This window comes from Canis aureus, chromosome 24 (genome assembly GCF_053574225.1).
Source record: "Canis aureus isolate CA01 chromosome 24, VMU_Caureus_v.1.0, whole genome shotgun sequence".
Classification (NCBI taxonomy): Eukaryota; Metazoa; Chordata; class Mammalia; order Carnivora; family Canidae; genus Canis; species Canis aureus.
In genome coordinates, this window is record NC_135634.1 from 31,521,023 (window position 1) to 31,546,185 (window position 25,163).

Here is a 25,163-nt window from a genome sequence, read left to right on the forward strand (position 1 = left end):
AGGCCAACTCACTGCTGTCACTGATGGTTCTTTCCTGTGGTTTTCAACACAAAATAAACCTTCTTCCCTTACCTTGAGACTGTTCTTGATGCTAGGGCCCCTCCTTGGGTCTGGGGAAAAGGTGTGATGGTTTCTTTTTATCCTTGATTTTGTCTTCTTTTTTTTAATGTTTTCAATTTTTTAAAAAAGATTTTATTTATTTGTTCATGAGAGACAGAGAGATGCAGAGACACAGGCAGATGGGAAAACAGGCTTCCTGCAGGGAGCCCGATGAGGGACTTGATCCCAGAACCCCAGGATCACAACCTGAGCCAAAGGCAAACACTCAACCACTGAGCCACCCGGGTTTCCCTTGACCTTGTCTTCTTTTTGGTCCTTAATGATAAGACTATCATGATGCCTGGGATCTTGAAAAATCATCAGAACTTATTACTTTTAGAAAAGAATAAGTTGCTGATTTTCAGATTAGATAAGATTTTAAATTTAATTAAAATTAACTTAAAAAAAATAGCAAAAACCCCAAGCCCACCTAGCGATCTTTTTTATTCATGTGGACCATTCTATCAGTGGTGACTTGGAATATAAAACACAAAGCTAATCTTGCATGCCTGGTCTTCCACAGTAACCAGAGGCCCCTGTGATAGGCTATGATGTGATCATTTCATTCCAAAATGCATATGTGTGTGTGTGTGTGTGTGTGTGTGTGTGTATACACACACACACACACACACATAATTATATATATAAGTATACTCTGGGATCTCTCCCTCTTCTTTCTCATGTACCATGAAGATCTTCATCCCTTAGCTCCAATTGCAGAGATAAATGCAGACCCAGCATCAGATAAGGCACCCTTTGAGGTATTTTCATTTGGGACTCTTGGGAGTTCTTTCTTCCAATCCTGGTGGGCAGCATCTTTGGGAAGCTGGGGTTGCCCACACAGGTGGGGTGTGCCAGTGGTGAGTCAACCCTGCCCTCTCTAGTTCTTGACCTTCAGCAAATCTGTAGGATTGAGCCTCATTTTAACCATATGCAGAGTGATGTTCCAGAAGCATGGTGTTCTGCTTCCTCTTTCAGCTCATCCTCTGTCTCCAAGCACTTCCCTGACTTTACCTTACCCTCCTGGTGCTTTCTGATGCCTCTTGTCCTGTCTCTTTCACAGCCTCATGATCAAATAATCTGGTTTTGTAAAGTGTATGGAGGTTTATATTATAAGGTAAAGCTTCAATGTACAGTGTCGAAGTCAGGAATTTAAGAATTTGGAATTAAATAAAAATATTTAGTTGCAAACAACAGAAACCCATTTGTTCCCCGAAGCCGGGGGGAAACAAGACTCTTCTTATAGGGTAGCATCTGGAATCATTGTTGGAAGGACAGAGGGGCCTCCCTGGAAGTTCTTCTCCGACTCTCATTCAGCCCATCATGGCTTGCATGTCTGCTTGTCCCAGGCACCATGATGCTCTACTCTCTTACAGACTTCTTTATTGTCTTCTTCTCATGGCTGTCTCCACCTGTGGGAAGCCCAGGCCATCCTCCAGCCCAGCCCCATCCTGCTCTCTGTCTCTTTGTCTCCTCTTTATTTGGCCCAGGCTCAGACATTGGTGACTGGGATGGAGACTGGGCTGTCCCTTCCTCTAGAGCGATGAATAACATGGATTTTCTAGGTCACGAGTAAGAGCCTGCACATCCCCTACATGGTAGCCACTGTTGGTGTGGGAGGGAGACTGGAAGAAGCAGATAGAACACGCCTTTCCAAGATTCCTATCGGACACCCCCACTGCACTGTAACTTCTCTGTCTCTCTCAGGACACCCGATACCTGTTCCCACCTTGAACTTCTTTCTTGCCCTAGCATTTAGCAAGTGGTATTTTAATTCTGTATTTACCAGCTGTGCTCCCCTTTACAGATGGTGAACTCCCACAAGGGAAAGAATATTCTATTTGTCTTTGCATTGCTGCTCATTCCCAACGCATGATAGGTTCTGGGTAAATGTTTGTGGAATTAATGCTAAGAATGTGGGATCTGAAAAAGGAAATAAGAGAAGGAGCACATGTGGTAAGGAATTTCTAAATAGATGGGGGAACTTTCTCAAATAAATAGGAACTCCCATATTCATGTGAATAATGCTTGGTGTTTTTGGAAGAAAGAAATGATTTGTCTCTGATTGAATTTTTTTTTAAAAAAAAATCTATTTCTTTGTTGCCTGGCTTTGCTATGACTCTTCCTGACGGCTTTGAGCATGATACACCCTGGGAGAACGTAAGGGTTGTGGTGAGCCCTACATGCTGCTTTCCAAAAGACATGACTCTGAACCTGGAGGGTGTTGTGATGGCTCCGAGCCTGCCTGGGAATGTTGGTTGGGTTGAGCATCTAATTGGAGTGATAGTCTTTTTTTTTTTTTTTTTTTTTCATTTGTGGTTAGGTGCTGTGGATATTTGGCAGACTGCAGAGCCAAGAAAACTAAAAAAATGTCCCCAGTGAGAGAGAGGGGAAAGCTTGAGAACTTAGTAGAATTTCTATCCCTGCAAGTACTTATAGATGTTGGCTTTTACATTTTGACATTATTCTCCCAAATGATCACAGTGGCTTGGCAAAGAGTCATACGTTCAAGAATGACAATGAGAGAAATGAATCATGTAAAATGCTGGTGGCGATTAAAAAGGAACCACACTAACTGTTAGGGACGGTGTAGTGTTAGGGCAGAGCCCCAGAAATCAAGCTGCCTGCCCCCCATCAGGACGCTGCCAGTCATTAGCTGTGGCATTTCATGTTGGCCACCCATATAAATACTGCTACACTGTGATATGAGGGGTAAAATGAGGGAGGAGAATTACCTAAAAGATTTGTGTCATTCTTTCCCACCTGGTTTTAGAGTCTCATGCTCTAAATTTGCATACCTGAATATAGACAAAGTTATTAGTAATTACCATTTATTTTTGAAACCTGTCTATCAGTCTCAGTATCATTTATTTTTCTAATTCTCTTAGATTTTTCTCCTGCCATCCCTACATTGCGGCTCGTTGCCTTATGTTCTAATCTGGTGGACTAATACCCAGTATGAAAGTCACCTAGGGTAGTTCTCTTTTAAGGTTTCCCATGCTTCAAAATTATCTCCTGTGCTCCAGGAGAATAAATAAATGCTATTCACTATATTAAATGCCCAGGGAACCCTCAAGAAATGCTCTGCTCCCCCTCACTCAGTCTCAGCTGAGTGCTAGGAGGTATCAAGTATGAATGAACCAATTCCCTGTAGGGCAGGCAGGACCAGTAGGCAGATGATCATATTCTCAAGTAGAATGTGATGTTTGAAATGAGAGCATGTGCAAACCTCAATGAACCTCTAGTTGGCAGAAAAGTCAGAGAAGATGGAGTGAAGATGTCAGGCAGGACACTGTGTAGGAGAATTTGGGGGAAAAGGTCTTTTCTATGCCCCTTAAAATGATACTGTGCAGACTGTCACCATTCTGCCTCTATGTATGTTTGGTTCAAATATAAAGGCTTAAAATTAATTTCAAATTAAACTGCCATTCTGGGGCACCTGGGTGGCTCAGTCAGTTAGGCATCCCACTTCGTTTCAGCTCACATGTCGAACAGTAATCTTCTTGCTAATTATCCAGTTTATTTCCAGTTCTAAAGACCCTCTTTACCACTTTGTGCAACTCCCCTATATCCTAGTAGTTTATCGAAGGGATGTATTTTTTTACTTGATTTTACCCTGTCAATACTTTGCACATTCTCTCAATAAGCTCCATAGGCATCACAGATGAATTTATTCCCATGTGACATGATAATCGCCTCTCAATAATCTAAATACATTCTTTCCATTTCTTCACATATCCTTTGAGAAAAAAGCTCTCTAAGAATGGATTGGACTCCTTGGGCGCCAAGGAGTCAAAAGAAGCTTTTTAAAGCTTCAATCTTGCCAGAATTCTGTAATATGTGTGCCGAACCCCAGAAGCTAGAAAGTTTTATTCACTAGCTCTTCAGTATCCTGAAGCCCTAGAGAGGTTTTGTTTTTTGTTTTTTTTTTTATAAACATTCCCAACAAATTAGACAATTATTATTCAGTCCGTGTTTCCTGTCAAGGTACATAGCAAATGTTTTACAGCTGATGTTTTAATTGGGTTGATCCACAGTCTTGAAGTGGCATGCCATTCACAGAACATTTTTTAAAGCTATTTATTTGCTAGAGATGTCATTGAATGTGCTCACTCAGAGATATTTTGAGGAGGTATTTCAGCTGTAAAGATTGCAGGCTGCTGGTCTCTTTGAAGTTGGTGCTATCAGAGCTCCAGTGGGAGATGTTGAAGGGACCTAAGTGACATTTTCTCATTATTGATTTGATGTGAACACCTGGCCCATGTCTACGAGATATAGAAATAGGCTATAATTGGTTTCTGAAGTGCAGCATAAGTCTGGCAAATTATTGCACGCATTTAGGTTCGTTAACTCTTTCCTTCTCTGTGAATTAATTTTTATCATTAGCATTGCCTTGCCATGGAATTTGCATCTGAATCCACACAGAATTTAACACTTGGAGTAACAAAACCAGTTTCTTTGTTTGTCCTCTGTTACCGTGATGTTGCTAGGTGACAATACACATCTTCATACATCCTGTTTATATGCAGGAACATGGTAGACAAACATAACAACTTCCAGAAATCTTAGAAGACAATACTTTTAAAATAATTTGGGGGTTCAGAAGGAAATCAATCAAATGATTTTGGGCCTTCTGAAAAGATACCATCAGTGACCCAGCTGATCTGTGCTGAGTTAGGCCCTGTGGTGAGCACCCTACCTATATTATTATTTCATTTCACACCACAAGCTCATGAGGGATGTGAGAGTGACCCTCCACTTTAGAGATAGGACATTAAAACACAGAGAGGCTAAATGGTTTGCCAAAGAAACTGGCCATGGAGCTTGGGTCTGAGCAGAGAGTTTAGATGAACAGCCTGAGCTAATCATTTTGCTACCTGATCCAAGTACAGGCAACGTGTCTAATGAACAGGGGTACAGAATCATAGGAAAAGACCAGCTGTGATAAAAAGAGAAAGGATGTCTTTAACAAGGCTGCATGGTAAATAAACTGTGGTATATCCAGATAGTGGAATAGTTTTCATAACTAAAAAGAGCCGTGAAATGACATGAAGGAAACTTACTTGCAAATAATTGAGTGAAAAAAGCAAACTTCAAGGGTTCCAGGCTATATGATTCCAATAATCCAACATTCTGGAAAAGGCAAACTTTTAGGAAGTGAAAAGATCAGTGGTTGTCAGGGATTAGGGGGAGGGAGGGATATATACAAGGAGCATGGAGGATTTCAGGGCAGTGAAACAACTCTGTATGATACTATAATGGTGGACATATGCCCTTAGACTTTGTCCAAATGGACAGAATGTACATTGAGAATGAACCCCAGTGTAAACTACAGAGTTTGGTTGATATAGACATTGGATGTGCCAATGTGGGTTCATTGATTTTTAACACACGTACCACTCTGGTGTGGATGTTGATGGTAGGGGAGGCTCTGTGTGTGTGTGTGTGTGTGCGTGTGTGTGTGTGAAGGTAGGGAGTATATGGGAACAATGAACTTCCTGATTCATTTTACTATAAACTTAAAAATCTAAACATTAAAGGAGTTTAGTACAGTGCCTGATAGCACTCTACAAAAGGAGAGTATGAAAGTTTGTCAAATAAAGTGAATTTCTGTATGTAACAGAAACAAAAGGCAACAGGATGAGAAAAAAAGGTGCAAGGATGAGATGAGATGATGAGATGAGGTGATAAGATGAGATGAGATGAGATGAGATGAGATGAGATGAGATGAGATGAGATGATGAGATGATGAGTTGAGATGAGCAAGAAATGTAAATCTGGGAATAGCCAAGAGGAAGCTGACCCTGAGAGCAACAAAATGAGCTGATGTCACCAGGAGTGGGCTGACCACCTGGTCTCTGAGCCTTCCTTATTTCTTGGGTCTATGGCCACTTGGATTATGGAGAACCCAGCTGACACTGCTCTCACCATAGCTTCAGATTCATCCTTTTTCCACCTCATGCCACTGTAGCTTTGGATTCAGCCTTTTCCAACTCATGTACCAGCTCTGCCAGGGGCTTCCATCTTCCCCAGAGTGGGGGCAAGCATCTGTTGCAACCTCCATCATTCCATCAGTTCGGGGATGAGCCCACCCCGACCAGACTACAGGAATACTGGCTCTTTCCATCACTGCCGGCACACATCCCACAGGACCTGCATGCTGGTTTCTCCAGTAGCTTCATAGGGCCAGGGGGCATAATCTGGAAGTGTAGGGGAGTCAAGTCCTTGTATTACTTTCCTAGGGCTACCATCAGAGTATCACAAACTGGGTGCTTTGAAACAACAGAAATCTATTCTCTCACAGTTCTATAGGCTGGAAGTCCAAAAATGGAATGTACAGGTCTATGCTTCCTCTAAAAGTTTTAGGGAAGAATCCTTCTTTGCATCTTTTTACATTCTGGTGGTGGTTGTCAATCCTTCAAGTTTCCCTGGTTTGTAGACAAATCACTCCAATCTTTGACTTTGTTGTCACATGCTCTTCTCATTGTGTGTTTGTGCTTGTATTTCTTTTTACAAGGACACTACTCACCCTGGATTAGGACTCACCTTAAATGAGTAGGATCTTATCTTAACTTGCTCGTGTTTACAAAAATCCAATTTTCAAATACAGCCACATTCAACAGGTGGTAGGTGTCAGGACTTCAACATATTTTGCGGGAGGGAAGGACACAGTTTAACCCACAACAGTCCCATATGGTGAACCTTGACAAAGCTTCTTACACCTCTTCCTGATTCTACAGTAGTCTGAGGAATAATGAGGAGGTAAGTAGAGGTCAACTTAGATTATTTTTCCTAAAATTATTTCCACCTCTAAATAATTCTACCTTTTTGCTGTGAGAAAATGTTACTATTTGCTTTTCAGCAAGAAATGTAATCATTACATTGAAAGTGATCTGTAACTTTTGTTTCAAAGGAAGTCTTTTTGTTTAATCTTTGATAAATTGCATCATTATGTTTGGAAATTCTGATCTAAAGTTACTTGTACTGATGCCAATATTGCTGCATTTATATTTCACGGGTTTAGAAAGTCTTTGAGCTACAGTAAGAATGATTCCTGCAATAAAAGCTTTCCTTTGTTTATTGTTACCTGCCTGCTGGAGGTTTGTGGCAGTGCAGAAGAATGCTTTCTGAATGTACCTCTTTGTTCAAGTCATGATTTTAACAAAGTATATAGTCTGTTTATAGACTAGGGTTTTGTTCAGCAAGCATTTTCATCAAAAATTGCATAGTAGCAATTGTGACAAGAAGGCTCCTTCACATGTCATTTCCTAAACACACACACCACTGGGGCACCATGCCAGTCCATGAGTGGTAATGCAGAAGGATGTGTGTTTGCTCGTTGAGATTTGCATGGGCTTGCACGCACCAGACTCACAAACTGTCTTGTCTTCTTACATAAATTGAGAAATTGAGTCTTTGATCTTCATTTCAAGATATATATAGTTTTAAATTTTAAAAATGTCAAGATGATTGTATCACCATAACAAAAATATTTGATTTATTGGTACTTAAAAATTATAAGGGAAATCATTGCAACAATGACAGAGACCATCATTTCCATCAGCAGCTGCAATGTCTGTGATATTAATTGGCAGTATTTTTTTTTCCCCCTCCCCCTGATTCTTGCTAGTGGTAGATTGCACTATGCAGAAGTTTTTATTTTCATTTATTTTTCATTTACGGCTTCTGAGTTTGAGTTCATGCTTAAAAAGACTTTTTCCATTCTTAGTTCATATAAATATCCCCATGTTTTCTTCTAGTACTTTAGTGGTTTTGGTTTTTATGTTTCAATTTTTGATTTATTCAGAATTAGACAATGGGATAAAGATTCAACTTTATGTTTCATCTCAGATGGATAACCATTTGTCTAAAAAATTTATTGAGCTGTATTATCTTTTCTTCAGGAATCGGTGGTGCCTTCTTTATCGTACACTAGTTATTCATATATATTTGTGCCTATTTTTTTATTTTTTTTGAAAGAAAGAGAAAGAGAGCACAAGCAGGGGGAAGGGACAGAGAAGAGGGGGAGAGAGAACCCTAAGCAGGTTCCACACTCAGCATAGAGCCGAATGTGGGGCTCAGTCTTATAACCGAGACCATGACCTAAGCCAAAAATCAGGATTCAGAGGCTTAACCAACTGAGCCACCTACATACCCCTATTTTTGAATCTTTAGAAAAAATTCATGGTCCTATATGGCTAGGAGGCCAAATCCTGACAGCTTCTTATTTTTTTTAATATAAAGTTTTATTGGAATATTTCAATAAATATTCTCTGAGCTATATACATTTATAATATGCTTACTTTTCTGAATGTATACAGTACTTCAATAATCGAAAAAAATGTTAAATTTTGTGAAATGCTTTTTTTAACAATAATAGCTCTAATGTTTGGATTTTTTATTTGATATCTTGAATTATGTTAATAAATATCTTAATCTTGAGCTAGTTTTATTTATTTATTTATTTATTTATTTATTTTTTATTGAGCTAGTTTTATATTCAAGGAGTAATATTCATGATGCTGTAGTGCTGGGTTCTGTTTATTTATACTTCATTTAGAATTCTTGCTTGGTCTTAGTTTTCTTTTATGAGCTAGCCTTATTGGGTTTAAAGTCCATGGTAAGGGGAGCCTGGGTGACTCAATGGTTGAGCATCTGCCTTTAGCTCAGGTGGTGATCCTGGGTTTCTGGGATTCTGGGATGAAGTCTCAGCCTCAGGCTCCCTGCATGGAGTCTGCTTCTCCCTCTGCCTATGTCTCTGCCTCTCTCTGTGTATCTCTCATGAATAAATAAATAAAATCTTAAAATCCATGGTAAGCTGAATTCTTAGAAAAGTGGACAGTCTTCTTTCATGTTTAAGTGCATGGAAAGTATTTGTTCTTTAAATGTGTAGAAAAAATACTTTGAAAAATTGCCTAGGACTACTGTTCTTTGGGCAGTAGCTTTTTGAAAACTGTTTCTATTTTTCTATTTAATTGGTACACTTAGATATACAGTTTCATTAACTTAGATTTTTTTCCCTAAAAATTCAACAGTTTTATTCAGGTTAGCAAATATATTTGCCTGGAGGTGACAGAAGTTGTCTGATGATTTTTTTATTATCTTCAGTATTTGTGGTTGCTGCATCGTCTTTTTTGTTTATTTGGGTTTTTCCTATGTTGTTTCTTTATTAGGGCTAATGATTTATACTTGTTTTTATTTCTTAAAAGACTAACTCTTTGTTGGATTCTAGAATTTTTATATTTTTCTAAATGAATGAATTTCTGCTCACTTTTTTTCTTCATTATATTTCTTTAGGTTTATTGTATTGTTCTTTTTATAAATCCTAAGTTAGATAACTAATTTAGTTTTAGTCAGTCTAATTTTTTTAATTTTCATCCACTTTATTGGGTAGTTGAGATTGGAATATTTTTATTAATCAAACTGTACTGCTCCCTCTACCATAAAAAGTGTATTAAACTGATTGCAGTCCTACAATCTTTATCATCAAGAAATCCTAATAATTTACCAAAGATGAAAATAATACAAGCAGTAGCCATTATAGATCTTCTGTTTCATGAGAGACCCATGAAACTGAAAAGAATAAAGGATGTAATGGATTAAGCGTAGTGAGTAAGGAAGTAGGCAGCCAGAAAAAGGCAGGCTTCCTCAAGAAGAACCTAATGAAGAATTTTCTTGTTGGAGCCAAAAACAGTATGCTTAGTTTAACATCATGGAGAGCAGAAGAGGATGTAGGAGAATCAAATGTACCACGTTCAGAGGCATCAAAGGTAGGTATTAAAATTAGGGTCACAGAGTTAAGAATTCAGAAACAGAGTTATCTAATACTAAGCAAAGGAAAATAAGAAGTATGGAGAGTGGAGCATCTGAAGCAATGTTCTCAAATGTCAGTTAACATTTGAAACTATTCTATGTCTATCCCTATCAGTAAGAAAGAGCTGGCCCAGCACTAAATGGCTTACCTAAGTTAGGGAGTAGCCATGGTCATCATGAAATATTTCTAAAACATCCACTCTGCTCTGTATAGGAATTATTCCAGACCCATTTCCTGCCCTTTGCTCTCAAACTTGTGTCTCTTTTGGCAGCCAATTTGGTCATCTTCATCCTTTGTCTTGGATAGAGACTAGCCCTGCAAATTTACCACCTAGTTAAGGCTGCTTTCTTTTTTTCCCCACAAGTATCTGCAGGTGCAGTTTGTTTAATATTTTTTTAAACAAGATTTATTTAGTTAAACATGTTAGTCTTATACACAGAGGGAATTCATCTCTTGAAATTCATAGATAAATGTAGAGTTCCAAGTATCTCCAATTGTGGGACTTCTTAGTAAAACTCTTACTCAGATTCATGTTATGGGTGTTTTTCAATGGGAACAAATGATATACTAGTCTTATACTACCTGTAAATTAAAGAAAAGGAAACAATTTACTCATGAAATTCACTATAAAATAAATTTATAAAACACTATCTTAAATTATAATTCTATCGTTTTCATCTGAGAATGATCACTTGGCCACAGCAGTGAAACCAAATGAAAGATAATTCAAAATTACTTTAGAAAAGGAATAAAAAATTGGCAGTGTTTCTGGATCAACAAACAAACAGATTTGTTAAGCAGCAATGACAAATCTAGGCTATCTAGAAATAAAATTAGAAGATCAATTTAGTAGTAAGATTCACATTTATATTATGTACATTTATAAAACACTATCCTAAGAATTACAATTCTTTCAGACTACCATTAGAGCAATTGTATAATCACTTTAAAAATAGCAATAAAACCAAAGAAGAAAAAGAAATCAAAATTACTGTATTAAATCCAAGTCCAAGAAGAAAGACAAAAAAATTCTTTGGTGGTTCTGGATTATTCAAATGGATTTGTTAAGAATAACAAAAGCATTATAATTACACTACCTAAAGATAGAATCAAACAAAAGCAATTGATAAGATTTACATTTAAATGATCTACAATTATGAAACATTATCCTAAGAGTTGTAATCCTACCAAGCTTCCAGAGAGCCAAAAGACTGCCTTCATTTTAATTTGGCACTTCCTTAAACTATGGATTCTAGGGACTACCACTAGTTAGCTTCACATACTGTAGTTGTCTGCAAGTTATACCAAGTTGTTGGAAGCAGCTCAGAATGATATGATATGGCAACCTTAGCCTGGCCTTTATCTGCTTCTCCTTAGGATAGGATTGACATGAATGATCAGCAGTGGTGGGAGGCAAAAGAAGATGCTTCTCCAATTTCTTTTTACAAATTATTTCTATAATGAACTACTTTGATCCTAAAACATTGGAACATACCTGAGATTTCATATTGGAACAAAATTTAGCTGTTTTAAAAGGCCAGTTTTTCTAGCAGCCATTGGCAGATGGCAGGGATAGAATTAGTGATATCCAATCCTTGTGGTTCATTACAAGAAGAAGGCCATACATTTAGTTTAGATGGGCAGACAAAAGAGGTGCATGCTCCTTGGACTACTCCTGAGGCAATGAAACATAAAACAAGGTAAAGAGATTATTGTGATTATTTGTTGGTACAGTCTGCAGAGAAGCAAGAGTAAAGGAGTCAATGCCATCATTTTGAAACAGTCATTGTAAAACAAATGGTTATTCATGCAAAGGCCATTCTGAACTGAACAGCACTCTTAACTGACTTTTTTCTCCGAGGAACTTTTCCAATTAGTAGCCAACAATATTCTTTCCCTCCCCTGAACTCTAATTACACATTAGTTGTACCATTCTCTGAAACTTTATCTTACAGTATCTTGTGACATAATTTCTTGTTGACTTAACTTTCAACTGTTATTTAGCTTTCCTTAAATACAAGGCTTCTTTACCCAAATAAAGTGAAATAGTTTCTTATAACAGGTACTAATTCTTTCCTTCCATAATAAGGGGTAAATTACATTGCCTAAAAAAGAAAGTCAATAAATTATAATTTATTTAATTCTATGCTAATGTGTGTCATTTTAATATTTCTAGACTATCAAGACCCAAAACCTTTTCATTAAACCAATGTGGTTAGAGAGGAGGCCAGGAGCCTATCATGTAGACAGTGGAAACGACTTGGTATTTTCTTCTAAATGTTATGGAAAGCCTTAAACAGGAGAGTATGGCTCACAGATTTGACAGATTTTTTGATAAGCTATCTTGTTTGGCTATATTGAAAATAGACAATAGAGGGTAAGAGTAGAAACAGTGATCATCTAGAAAGTTCTGTAGTCCAGGCTTGTGATGGTGACTTAGATTATGGAATATAAAAATTCCAGATTCAAAATCAATTTGAAGATGGGGGAACCTGGTTGGCTCAGTTGGTTAAGTGTCCAACTCTTGATTTTGGCTCAGGTCATGGCATCAGGGTTATGGGATTGAGCCACACCTCAGGCTGTATGCTCAGCACAGAGTCTGCTTGTCCCTCTTCCTCTGCTTCTTCCCTTGCCCCTGCTTGTGTGTGCTCTCTCTCTCAAAAGTAAATAAATAAATCTAATCTTTAAAAAAGAAACAATTTTAAGATAAAGCCAATGGGATTTGCTGATAAATTGGCTGAGTGGACTGAGAGAAAGGAAAAAGTCAAGGATACATGTGGAGAAACAGTGCTATAAGATCTAAATATTCTGGGTGTTGAGCCAAAAAGTTTAGAAAAATTTAGTAAATTTAGTAATTTAGAAATTACTTTTCCGTGTATTTGTTTCTTGTGTTCATTTTCTTCAAAATTGAAAATGAAGCCTGAGTTTCTCAAACTTTCTTTCATCACCAGCATAGACATAAATAGAACATTTCTTATTTCAAATCCCATTTCCTAAGGATTTATTAAACTGGGTTAAGCAACCTCACCTATTGGGTCAAAATGTAATCTTAATAATAAGTTATCACTTCCATTTTCTAGTCATGTGGTATATTAGAGAGCCCAAATATTTTCCCAGTATGAAATACCCAGAAATTGTACAGGATATAACAAAAATAGTTTCCATTGCAAATTTGCAAGAAGAATAAGAATTTCCAGCAGCCAAAATGAAGAAAGATTGAAAACTAGACTAGATAATTTGAGCTACAAGTAAAGAAGCTGTAGGACTATTTAATAATTTTGGGAGCAAGAAAGTAGCATTATAATAGACAGGAAGGGATAGGAAATAAGTGCTCAGGTCTTTATGAGGAAGTTACAGACTTTAACGGGTGTATTAAATACAAAAAAAAGTCCTATTGCTTCTAAGTAGCAGATACAAAATTCAATACAAAGAAATGTAATATTTTTCCAATTCAAATAAGTTTGCCACAATGAACTAGCTAAAGATGAGCTCATAATCCAAAATTAGAAAACACTGATAAATAACCTACCATGGGGAAGCCCAGGTGGCTCAGTGGTTTGGTGCTGCCTTCGGCCCAGGGTATGATCCTGGAGACCTGGGATCGAGTCCCACGTCGGGCTTCCTGCATAGAGCCTGCTTCTCCCTCTACCTATGTCTGCCTCTTTCTCTCTGTGTCTCTCATGAATGAATAGATAAAATCTTAAAAAAAAAAATAACCTACCATGAACAAAAACAGAGACAACAATCTCCTTTGGATATTGATCCCCAAAGAATGTGAAGCAATGAAATTGTCAAAAAATATTTCTTAAATTAATAAATACAGAAAATAAGAAACCAAAACTATAAGTAAATGTCAAGATATTATGTAATAATGAGTAGAAGATTTTCAAGATAATCAAATTTATCTTCCACAAATGAAAATGAAAAATATAGTATATGAATGTAATATTCAATAATTGTTTTAAATATTAGATTAGATGCAATTGATAGAAAGATTAATAAGTGAAAAGAGGTATATGAACACATTATCTAACAATAGCCTAGAAGAATAAAGATAAGGAGAAGAATAAATGAATAAAAGGAACAAATATAAATGAAAAAGGATTTCAGGGAATCCCTGGGTGGCGCAGTGGTTTGGCGCCTGCCTTTGGCCCAGGGCGCGATCCTGGAGACCTGGGATCAGGTCCCACGTCCGGCTCCCAGCATGGAGCCTGCCTCTCCCTCTGCCTGTGTCTCTGCCTCTCTCTCTCTCTCTCTCTGTGACTATCATAAATAAATAAAAATTAAAAAAAAAGAAAAAGTATTTCATTGTATTCTGATGTACAGATGCAGCAATAATTTATCCAGATGATTTTGATGGAGATTCAAGTTCTTTCTAATTTTCTTGCTACTACCAATAATTATCCAAAAAATAATATCATATGTACCTAATTTAGTTTATTCAAAAGTATATGATTTTGTTCATGCAATGCATAATTCTTGTTATATTCCAGGTACTGTTTTAGGACCTGTGGATATAGCAACAAATAAAACAAATTTCTTATTCTTCCATGGAGCTAATAATCAAACAGGTAGAACAAATAAACAACAAATGAACAATTAAATATATTGTACATCAAATAGCAATAAGTTCTGTTGAGAAAAATAAAGGGAGGTAAGGCAGACAGACTGAATTCTAGTCGTGGTGGCAGCTACTTTATTTAGAGTTATGAGGAGAACTTCCTGAGGGGATGAGTGAATGAATCACCTAGATATCTTGTGCATGGACTTTGGTGATTACTTTCAGGGTGAAAAGAAGCAATCAAGTTTGGATTCTATATGTAGCTGAATATGTCTCTAAGGAATATGGGTACAATAAAAGATATTTTTAGACAAGCAAGGGTTGTATATTTGCCATTAACAAACCATCACTGAAAAAAAAGTCCACATGCTCTATAAAAGAGATTGAATTGAGAAGGAAAGATGTAAGAAATGCTGAACAGAGAAATAGTAAACATTTGACTAAATTGAAAAAAGCATTGGCAGTGGGACAATAATAATAGTGATAACAATAATATGGAGCTATAAAGCCAAATATCAATGAAATATTTGCAACACTACTCTGTGGAATGTAAATGGGGAGGGGATGGAATGAAGATAAAATTATTCTAAATTCTTCATGCTCTTCATAAAGGTAAAGATATTATTGATTAAAGTCAGATTTTGAAAATTTAGGTAGACACAGAAAATAAATAAATAACCAGGAAAAGAGTAGAAACAGAATGTCCAACTTCCAAACCTGGTAGGGGAGAAAGAAGTGGATTATTCAATGATAAAAAAGAAAGCTCACAAAAATCCTGGTTAATAGAAAGCCAAGATAAGATCATAGAAATCATTCTAAGTATAGAGAAAATAACACTAAGCACAACCTTTAGAAAAATTGCCTTTGACAATACCTTGGTACATAGTTTTCATCTGCACTGGTGGCCTCCTGTGTCATTGTGAGGTCATTGGCATCTAATATTCTTACCTCAGACAACATGTGCAACACCACAGTCAGCAAATTAACCATGAACCAAGGATATCTTTGATTGCTTATTTTCTTTGTTTCTTACAAACCCCCACACAAGAGGGGGTCAGACTGCAATGCAGTCTGGGTTATGTGATTTCAACCCAGGTAAGTAGACTCAGGACCTGTTCCAATATCCACAGCTGCCTTTGTTATTTGATTCTCTCTCTAATAATTTCTATTCTTATCATCATAAATGTACAATGTTCTTTATTCTGGATCAGGTTTTTACCATGGAAAAGACCTGTAGGGACTAGGAGGCTAGAGAGAGTGGTAACCTTGACCAGTCTGAAAGGGTAAGGACATCACAGGCATGAGATGATGATGGAGGTTTGAGTGACATCATAGCATTCCATGACTGCTATTGGCTATCTGGGGAGCCACATCCTTGTACAGAAGAAAATACATGGGCATATTTTACTTCTAGTATCTGCATAATAATTTTTTAAATATTTTATTTATTTATTCATGAGAGACACACAGAGAAAGGCAGAGACATAGGCAGAGGGAGAAGCAAGCTCCATGCAGGGATCTTGCCCAGGACCCCAGGATCATGCCCTGAGCCAAAGGCAGACAGATGCTCAACCACTGAGCCACCCAGGTGCCCTAATTTTTTTTTAAAGAGCTGTCAGTTTTCTACCCAGTCCCAAACTCCCATCCCTATTTTTTTCAAAACTACCAAGACAGGACATTCATTTGGTACAGAATTTGCCAGGATTCTGGCAATCAGGCAACAGCTAATTGTCCTGGGTTCATTCTTGATCATATCCTTTAGAAGCATGAGCCTAAAAATATGGTTCACGGCTAGGATAATCATGTGTCTTGGTTTGTTCAGTTGGGTTCTAGTTCAGATGACATTTTAAGATCACCCTGTTGATTATATATAGATGGAGTGTTCCCATAAAGGACTCAAATTGCTTTAAAACATAACTTCTTTCCTCCATTTTTAAAGGAAAATAACTCTTAATTCTAATTTCAAATTGCCAGAGATTCTGGTATGATAACAGAATCATACCAGATTCATTATGATTCATTAACTTGGGGTCATAGTTTAAAAAAAAAAAACAAAAGAAAACATTCTCAGTGATTCTAATGTGTAACCATAATGGAGCATGAACACAGGAAGAAGTCCAGCTACAAGCAATACTTAACAACATCAAGAAGTTCTTCTTATGTGCGTGTGCGCAGATATAGCCAAAATTCAATTTGGGCAAGGATGCCTTTCAAATAAACATACGGTCTTTTTATGATCATGGGTTTTCATTCTTGCTTTCTTTTTATTTATAAATTATTGTTAGGTTAGCTCCAATATTAGTGAGGTTATAATCTTTATTTTGGTTAATCCTACGATGCCTCATAATACAGACTTACAACTGTAATTTTGGCCTGAGATTTCCCAATAACCAGACTCTACTGGCAGGCATTGAGATCGATATACCTTAGAGTAGACATGAAACAGATTTTAAATTAAGTAATTTACCTACTTAATCAACATTTATTGAGCACATATTATGTTCTAGTCACTTTGCTTTATTAAGATAAAGAGGTGCGTGAGGCCTGGTTCCTACACTTTAAGAGGGAAAAGTGGATATGTGAACAAATCAGTGCAGTAAGGTGCTATAGCCTTTTCCAGAGACTTTGAGCAAAGGCACTGAGACAAGATATGAGGTGATTTGGGGACATTACAGAATATTGGATATGCTATTTATTCACCATTGTATGCTTAATGACCCATATATCTATTTCTATTAACTTATTTTATATGTTTGTTTCCTATCAGTAATGTCTATTCTCCTTTTGAGTGTCTTTTAAACAATTTCATTGTAATTTTTTTTCCTTTCAGGACTTAAAGAACTAATGTAAAAATGTAGGAAAAGTGGTGTCAAAACAAAAAGAAAGAAAATGAAAAGCATCTACAATTTCCCCACATAGAGATTGTAAGAGCTTTATTCTATAGCCTTACTGCGGTTTCTATGTGTTATCTACACATAGCATAGTGTGGTATTATGCATATCCTAGCCTTTGTTCACAAAAATGTATCTTGAACATTCTTCTGAACTGTTAAGATTCTTATACAGTCTTGGCTCTCCCTACTTTTTATTATATAAGCAAAACATGTTCATTGCCAAAAAACGAGAAAACACAGATAACTATAAATAAAGCAATAAAAACTGCCTTAGATTTTGTAACCCAGAAATAATCAACATTTTGGGTTTCGTTTTTCAATATATTTTTAAATGCATACGGTCTTCCTATTAATTGTTTTAAACATGTTTTATATGAATATATCACTAGTGTATTCATTTTCTAGGAAGCTATTGGTAAATCATTCCCCATTAATTAAAAAAATAACCAATTGATTTTTTAAAACTCTGTGAGGTTTTTGCATTTGTTATCATATTTTCTTCTCACAAAATCGTGGGCTTTCTTTTGCAGATGTGCAATCTGAAACCTAGCAAAGGTTAGTGGTTTCACCAGGGCCTCTTGGCCCCCAAATAACACAGCAAAATTCAAACCCAGGCCTTTCGGTACCCAAAGGCCATGCTCTTTTTCAAGGAGATGGCAAAGGTAAAAGCAGAGCAGTTGGGGACACACAGAGGGCTCTCCCTCCCTAAGGGCTCCTTCCTTCTCTTCCCTACCAGACAGGAGAACCAACTGGGTCCTGGCTGTCCATCTTCTTGGCTTCTCTGTGAGTCTTCTAGATCCTTTACAGCTATGCAAATAGGAGCTTTGGGCAACAGCACGTGGTTGGCATCTGCTTTGGAAACATTCCTGCAGCTGAAAGCAGACAGGACATCTGTTGTGAAAGGTAGCCACAGGTAGAGCTTTGCTGCAGCAGTCGCCAAATAAATACAAATAGAGAAAAAGGACTTGGTCCTTTGATTTTGGCCTTTGGGGGAGGAGCTGCCCTTCCTGCATCCTGAGTGCACCCAGTGGCCCCAAACATGACTGCCGCAGCAGGGCGGCTGCTGTCCCAGAAGGGGAAGGGGCAGCCCGGGTCTGCAGCCAGCCCAGAATGCTCTAGGCAGGTCCCCTTGTGGAAAGCCTGTCCAGAAGGGCCTGCCAGAAACACTTCCTTTCACTCAGCTCTGTGATCAGAGATCGCTTCTCTCTATGAAAGGCCTCTGAAGCTAACCTGCTCTCACAAACTTCTTTCACTTTCTTTGGTTTTCCTAGAAATGTGCTTTTCCCTTAGACTTGGGGCAGAGCTCAGAAACAAAGCAACATTTATTCTCATCTGAGAGTGTTCCATGTCAGACTTGTCCATGGAAATCATGCTGTGTATAGAGCAAAGGAGAGAGAGAGGAAAGGAGCTCCCATTCTTTTAGTCACTGAATGAGTTGGATACATCCATATGCCTCGTCTCATCTAATCTCCACAGCATCCCTAAAAGGTAGGGGTTGTGGATCCCAGTTTACAGATAAAGAAACTGAGATGCAGACTAATTAGCCCATCTGAGAGCTGCCAGCTGACTGGCAGTGCAGCATGTCCCTTGGACCGCTTATGATTCCAAAGCCTCTCAGCGTATATTTCTGTTAGAAAGCACTCAGAAGACAGTCACTAATAGTTAAGAAGCACATTTCTGTCAACCATTTATATTCTTAATGTGACACGAAGCAGAAAAGACAGACTAGAAGAAAGCCAAGGGTTTATTGTTCCGTTGAGCAGCTCCTCAATGCATTTTAATGGTTTTTCTGGAATGTTCTTGCGGTGGCCACAGAGAGGTGCCCAAGAGCAGCAAGCTTGCTTTGGGGACTTCTAATCTCAGACACTTAAAAAAAAAAAAAAAAAAATCATTGAGTGGCTGTTGTTTCCAGTTAGTATTTGGGATTTTCCATGGGCCTGCTGACCTCAGATTCCTGGGTAATCAGGGTAACACCAGGAGGCAAAGGCTGAGAGATGGAGAATTTTAAGGAGATTCCTTACATATAAAGAGCCCTGCTCAGTATTGGAATGTAGCAGGAGCTCCAAAATGTGAGCTTTCCTTTAATTCTTTCTCTTTCTGTTCCTCCCTACCTCCACCGCCACCATCTCCCACTCTCTTGCCACCTACTGTATATTTTCAATGATTCAGGAAATTTCTTAGGAAGCAAATTACAGCAATTTCAGAGCAAGCAAAATCCCACCAACAAACCCAAGATTCGAACTGCCATGCCCCTGGGGAGAACGAAGCAGGGCCCACGTGGGAGCCCAGACTAGGCTGTCATGAGCTAGTATTGCATGCCAAAGCAAAAAAGAAGTGGATTTCCTGAGCTCTCAATTCAGATCCCAGCTGAAAGGGGAAGAAATCAGCTGTGTGACCAGAGGTAATTTTGCATATCCTCCCTGGGCCACCCTTTCCTCTTCTAAAAGGCCAGAGTAACACCTACCTCATGGGATTGCTACAAAGATGAAATGAGAAAACAAGGACAAGTATCACCAATAGCTCACATACTTTATACATGTGGATGAACTATTTATTAAAAACACAATTTAAAAGAAAAGCCCTCCACAGGCTTTGTAGGTAGGAAGCAAAAACTTGACCTGCTTAGTAATACTAGAATCTGGTGGTTCTGTGTTTCCCTGCAGGGTGGCACAGGATGCATGAACCTCTTCTGTCCATCTTCAAGGCCACAGACCAGCCCCTGCCTCCCAGAAAAATCTACTTGTGAGAAAAACTCCTGGTTGGACTGATCAGATGTAAAGGGTTTAACTTAGTATGGATATATAGAGCAGGTATGTGCAAAAGAAGAAGGCAAGAGCAGGGAGTTTCTGGACTGCTTTGCCTCTCTACTATGTAAATTGTGGAACAAATAATTTCACAGAAATGTAGTCAGGATCCTCAAAGAAAATCATTCCCTTCTGAACCTTGTGTGTACGTGTATATGCATGTATACAAAACACACGTAGAAATATGAAAGATGGTTATTCCAGTATTAAGTTTCCAAAAAGAGAAAACATTATAAAGGTTGTTGATGATCTGATGACCTTAGGGGTTTGGTTTATGCCAATGCCAACAAAACATAGCTGTGTGATTAACTTGGCTAAGTTCCTTCTTTCCTGTCACAGTGTCTTTGGTGGGGCCAGGTTTTCTTGCAAGTAGAGCTAGAGCTAGACTTGGGGGTCAGCTCCATGGGGTTACTGTCTTAATCCATGTGGGCTGCTCTAGCAGAACACCATGGCTTATAAACAGTAGAAATTTATTTCTCACAGTTCTATAGGCTGGAAAATCCACGATCGAGGTGCCAGCAGATTTGTCTGGTGAGGGCTTGTTTCTTGGTTCATAGATGGCCTATCTTCTGGGTCCTCACATGGTGGAAGGGGTGAGAGAGCTCTCTGGAGTCTCTTTTATAAGAGCACTGATCCCACTCATGAGGGTTCGACGCTCATGACCAGCTCATCTCCCAAAGACTCCACCTCCTAACACCATCACATTGGGTCAGGATTTCCACCTGTTAATTTTGACACAAACATTTGTTCTGTGGCACTTACCTAAGAGGAGCCTGCAGGCCTGGAGAAGATGATCCGTTCCTTGGCCAAGCCATAAGTGTTCCCACCTTGGGGTGTCCTGCCAACCCCCCTTCCTGGAGCAACCCTGGTTCATGGGTTGACTCCTGTGGCTCATTCAGGTCTCAGATTAATGCCACCTTCTTAGATTGCCCTTCCCTGACTACCCATTCTAGAGTAATCTGATGCAGCCTTTGGACTTGGACATCCATTTATTTTATTTTCTTTAGAACACGGACCATTTCCTAATGTTTTCTGAAGTATTTGCTTATTCTCATCTCCCCTTCACTAGAATTTAAGCTCAATGTGATCAGCAATTTTGTCCATCTTTTATCTCTCTCATTAGCTCCTGGAACTGTGTCCTGCAGTAATAAGAACTCAAGAGATATTTACAGAATGTTGAAGGAAGATATTTTGCATTCTTGTGCCATAAAGCCCAAGGCAGCTTTAGACTTAACTTTTAAAGAGGAGATGGCAGCCATTAAACAAAACAAAACAAAACAGCACCTGAAGAAAAGAGTATGCTTAAAAATTATGGTTTGTGTTTTACATTTTTGCAAAGGAGACATAATTAAAGTGTTTCACTCTCCTCCTGGACCTCTGACAGCAAAATTAGCAGGAAGGAGAACAGCACACAATAGAAAGTAAAGGTTAGCATTAAGATGTTGTTTGTCTCATGCAAATTGTACAAGCCAGTTTTGATTTATGGTGAAAACAGCCTTTTTTTTCAGGAGCCTTAGAATTGATAGATGTCAGTTTAAATGCTTCAGAAATACAAAGCTTTAACTTTGGGTGTCAGACTTTGTTTATGCAATAGGCATTTACTGAACACTTCCCAAAGGATGTCTACTGCGCTAGGCACTGGGTGACAATGATAAACAACACTAGATCCTCCCTCCTTGTCTAAAGGGTAGTGGAGCTGAGCAAAAGGCCAATACAGCATAGTGTGATAAGTGGTCTAAATAGGGCTGTCATAAAGGCACAAGGGGTGGTACCAGTGGCTTCATGAAAAATTTGGCTATGAAACGAAGTTGTGGAAAATTTAATGGTCTGCGAAGATATGCCTAAATGGTAATAAAAGCTGACAGATAAATAGGATACACGCAGTAATCAAATTTAACAGCAGATGTGACACGTCATTGGTCAAGCGTTTACTGAGAGTATCCCATGTTCCATGAACTCTGGTAGGTGCTGTGACTTAAGCTCAATGTCAACCATCCTGCTCCATCTGTGGAGCCATCCCACAGAAGCCTAACACGTGCTTTCTGACTTCAGGGATCCACAAGAAGAGGTTTGGCATTCATGGAAACAATCATGAAAGAAAAACAACTATTTTACCCCACTAGCCTGCCAACATGGTGACCAGACCCTCCAAGGATGTTGAAATGGGAAGGCAGAGTCTGTGAGATAACTCAAAAGGCCATCCCCAGCCTTCAGGAACTATCTCCAAATCGTTTGGAAAATCCCATGCCCTCGATCCTTTCTCGGGCAGCAGGTACACTCTCTTTGGAAAAGCTCTTCATCTCTTTCTATTTTGTGGGCCATTCTTGGATACGGCCTAAGTCCTACTGAGCTGGGTGAGACGACTTGATTTATGACAGCAGAGAAATAGGCTTTCAGTTGGTTTTTGAGTCAAAAACATTTTCTAACTCCAAAATAAATTGTGACAGGAAATGCAGTCCATGCCAAACGCCCTGTGTCGTGTGGAGTTAAAGCATTGAATTTAAAGAGAATGTTAATAGCATTTGCTCGAAAAGAAATTTGCTACTTCCTTGCGTAGGAAGCCCTGATATTGAATTCTCCAAAACATTGACCCTCTTCCTGGTTTCTTTATTCAAATCTGGATTATTTCTGGATTTCTCCTTCCTGTCAGCATGGTTTCAGTCAAAGTGATTTGGGAGGTTGATGTAGTTGGAATTAGGTGCTGTAGTTGATACCATAGCATGGCCTTTCTGACTGGTATTTGAAACCATGAAGGGGAGTAGCTACTACTACTGTTTCTAGGGGTGTCTTAAGGGAGAGGGCGGTGGGAGCAAGTCCAGCAGAGCCCCAGTAGGGATGAAGGAAGATTCTTCTTGGAAGATCACAGGTGGCGTGAACACCAAGCAATAAGGACACCCCTTTCCTGTTTCAGTAGTTGTTGGAGACTTGTGATTGTAGTTCACCCATTTACAGAGAGACAGTACTTCAAGTTCCCAAGTTAACAGTCCCAGAGCCAAAAATCCCATGTTTCTCTCATATGTACTTACAGGCAGAATGTAACATTAAGTAAGCCTTACCCCGACAAGAAGAAAATATCAATGGATTCAGTGAAGGTTTAAATATAGTCCCTAACCTTATTAAGAAGAGATTGGAGATATTTGGACCATGTCGCCAAAGCTTTTAAATCAACATTATGGGAATCGACTCCCACAAATCTTGCCAAAGACAGATATATGGGTTGGCATTTTGACATCAAGGGGCATTTGAGAATGCACTTATGTCTAAAGGGTCCCAGATTATTAATTTTTTTTTTTAGTTTTAGCGGGTTTTCTTTTTTAAGTGAATTATTATACTTACTTAAGTAGAGAGTTGAAGATAGCTGCAGTGGAAATAAGTAGTAAAAGAACCTACCCCTTCCCTTCCAGATACCTTCATCTCCACTACCATCATCACTACCCACAACAAAGGACAGCTGGCATTACAATGGATCCAGCACTAGGAAGTCTACTTACAGGCAAAAATCTCATCTAATCATTACAAAAACAAAAACAAAACAAAACACCTCTGAAGAAAATAGCCTCATTTCCATCTTACAGATGATAAAAGTTAAGATTTTGAAAGGTTATATAACTGACGATGGTCGCATAGCTAGAAAATCACAGTGAGCCCTAGTAGGTTCTGTGATTTCAGACACCTTGCTCTATGATGTTATACTTCCTCCCCTTAATGTAAACTAGTTGTGAGAAGTGGATCTTCCATATTCCCTCGGACCAGTGTTTCCCAGGCCTTGGTTTGACCTCTGGTAGGGATAGTACATGTCTAGCTTTCTCCATTCCATGAATGGACTCCTCTTACATGTGTCTTGCAACCTCTCTTAAGACATAAACCCAGGCACAAAACAAATGCCCCTAAATAAATACCAGACCAAAATAGAACCTTTAATTTTGCCCTTAAAATATTCCTCCGGAAAATGATAAATTACACTGTTAAGTAATGCTAAATTTCTTTTCCTTCAGTTATTTGCTTATGTGATCCATTCCTCTCTATTCTGGTCCTCTCTGTAAAGCCTAGTGAGATTTACTTGAAACCTAGTAATTTTGCCACTTTCTTTTTGCTTATTCCTTAGGAACATCTGGCAGCAATTTATTCCCTACCTGTGAGCTGTATAGACCACACTTCTCAGTGACAGCCTCAGGAGCCAGGAGTCAGTCCTGACTTGGACTAGAGTTTTTTTTTCCCCTAATTTGTTCATGAACTCAGCTTTCTGCTGGCCTCTGTCTCTTTCCGCCAACATTATCTGCATTGAGGTTTACCAGATGCTTCCATTGAGCTTTGTTTATTTGGGTTAAGTTGTTAATGCTGTTATCCCCTCTGCTTCTTCTACAAGACTGAGATTCTGTGGAAGGGACTAGTTCTTAGCCAGCTTTGGGGTTCTGGTTCCTGGTGTGGGCCTGACATGGTACATGTGGGTGTTGTTCCATGAAACTCAGAGAGGAAGACAGGAAGGCAGCGAGGGAGATAGGGTGTTGTAATTATTCCTATTATTCCTGTTACTTTTAGGGTTTGTTTTCATACGGTATGATTCCGGCAAAAGCACTCAAAGAAGAGAGAGAACAGAGAGGAGGGAGCTGGATCCCTCCACCTGACCTCTTAGACTTTTTGAAGGAAGTAATTCACTAGGAAGTTAAGAGCTCTGCTCTGAAAGCAGACTATTGGGGTTCAATCCCCAGCGCTACTGCTCACCACATTTAACCTCTTTGTTCCTCAGTTCTCTTATCTATAAATTGGGGGAAAATGGAAGTGTACCTTTTTCATGAAGGTTTGATGGGAAGCAATGTAAAGTCTCAGGCAAATCACCTGAGCATAGGAAGAACCATTTTACTGTTTTGACGAGAAAGGGTTGAGCAGCCAAAATCTAGGGACTTGCCTGTAGGAAAAACATTTATAATATTTTATCGATCATTTATATTTGTTGGACAGCTCATGTGTGCCAAGCGTTGGGCTAGGTGTTAT

The 25,163-nt window shown here is 38.6% G+C and overlaps 2 long non-coding RNA genes across 4 annotated transcripts; one reads left to right on the forward strand and one right to left on the reverse strand.

Annotated features, from left to right (window-relative positions):
• Window positions 1-10,347: 10,347 nt before the first annotated feature.
• On the reverse strand, window positions 10,348-15,394 carry LOC144296507 (uncharacterized). Of its 2 annotated transcripts, none has more exons than XR_013363605.1 (3): window positions 15,349-15,394; window positions 11,409-11,588; window positions 10,348-10,495 (listed from the first exon to the last, which is right to left on the reverse strand). It is a non-coding gene; the product is annotated as an uncharacterized LOC144296507 (long non-coding RNA). The 2 variants fall into 2 exon arrangements; XR_013363606.1 differs by lacking the exon at window positions 15,349-15,394 and adding an exon at window positions 13,443-13,609.
• A 40-nt stretch (window positions 15,395-15,434) lies between these two features.
• LOC144296508 (uncharacterized) lies at window positions 15,435-24,200 on the forward strand. 2 transcript variants are annotated; one of them, XR_013363608.1, is made up of 8 exons: window positions 15,435-15,569; window positions 18,104-18,270; window positions 18,639-18,855; window positions 19,537-19,768; window positions 20,031-20,177; window positions 21,295-21,598; window positions 22,224-22,443; window positions 23,576-24,200. It is a non-coding gene; the product is annotated as an uncharacterized LOC144296508 (long non-coding RNA). The 2 variants fall into 2 exon arrangements; XR_013363607.1 differs by lacking the exon at window positions 21,295-21,598 and having other exon boundaries at window positions 23,576-24,195.
• The last annotated feature ends 963 nt before the right edge of the window (window positions 24,201-25,163 follow it).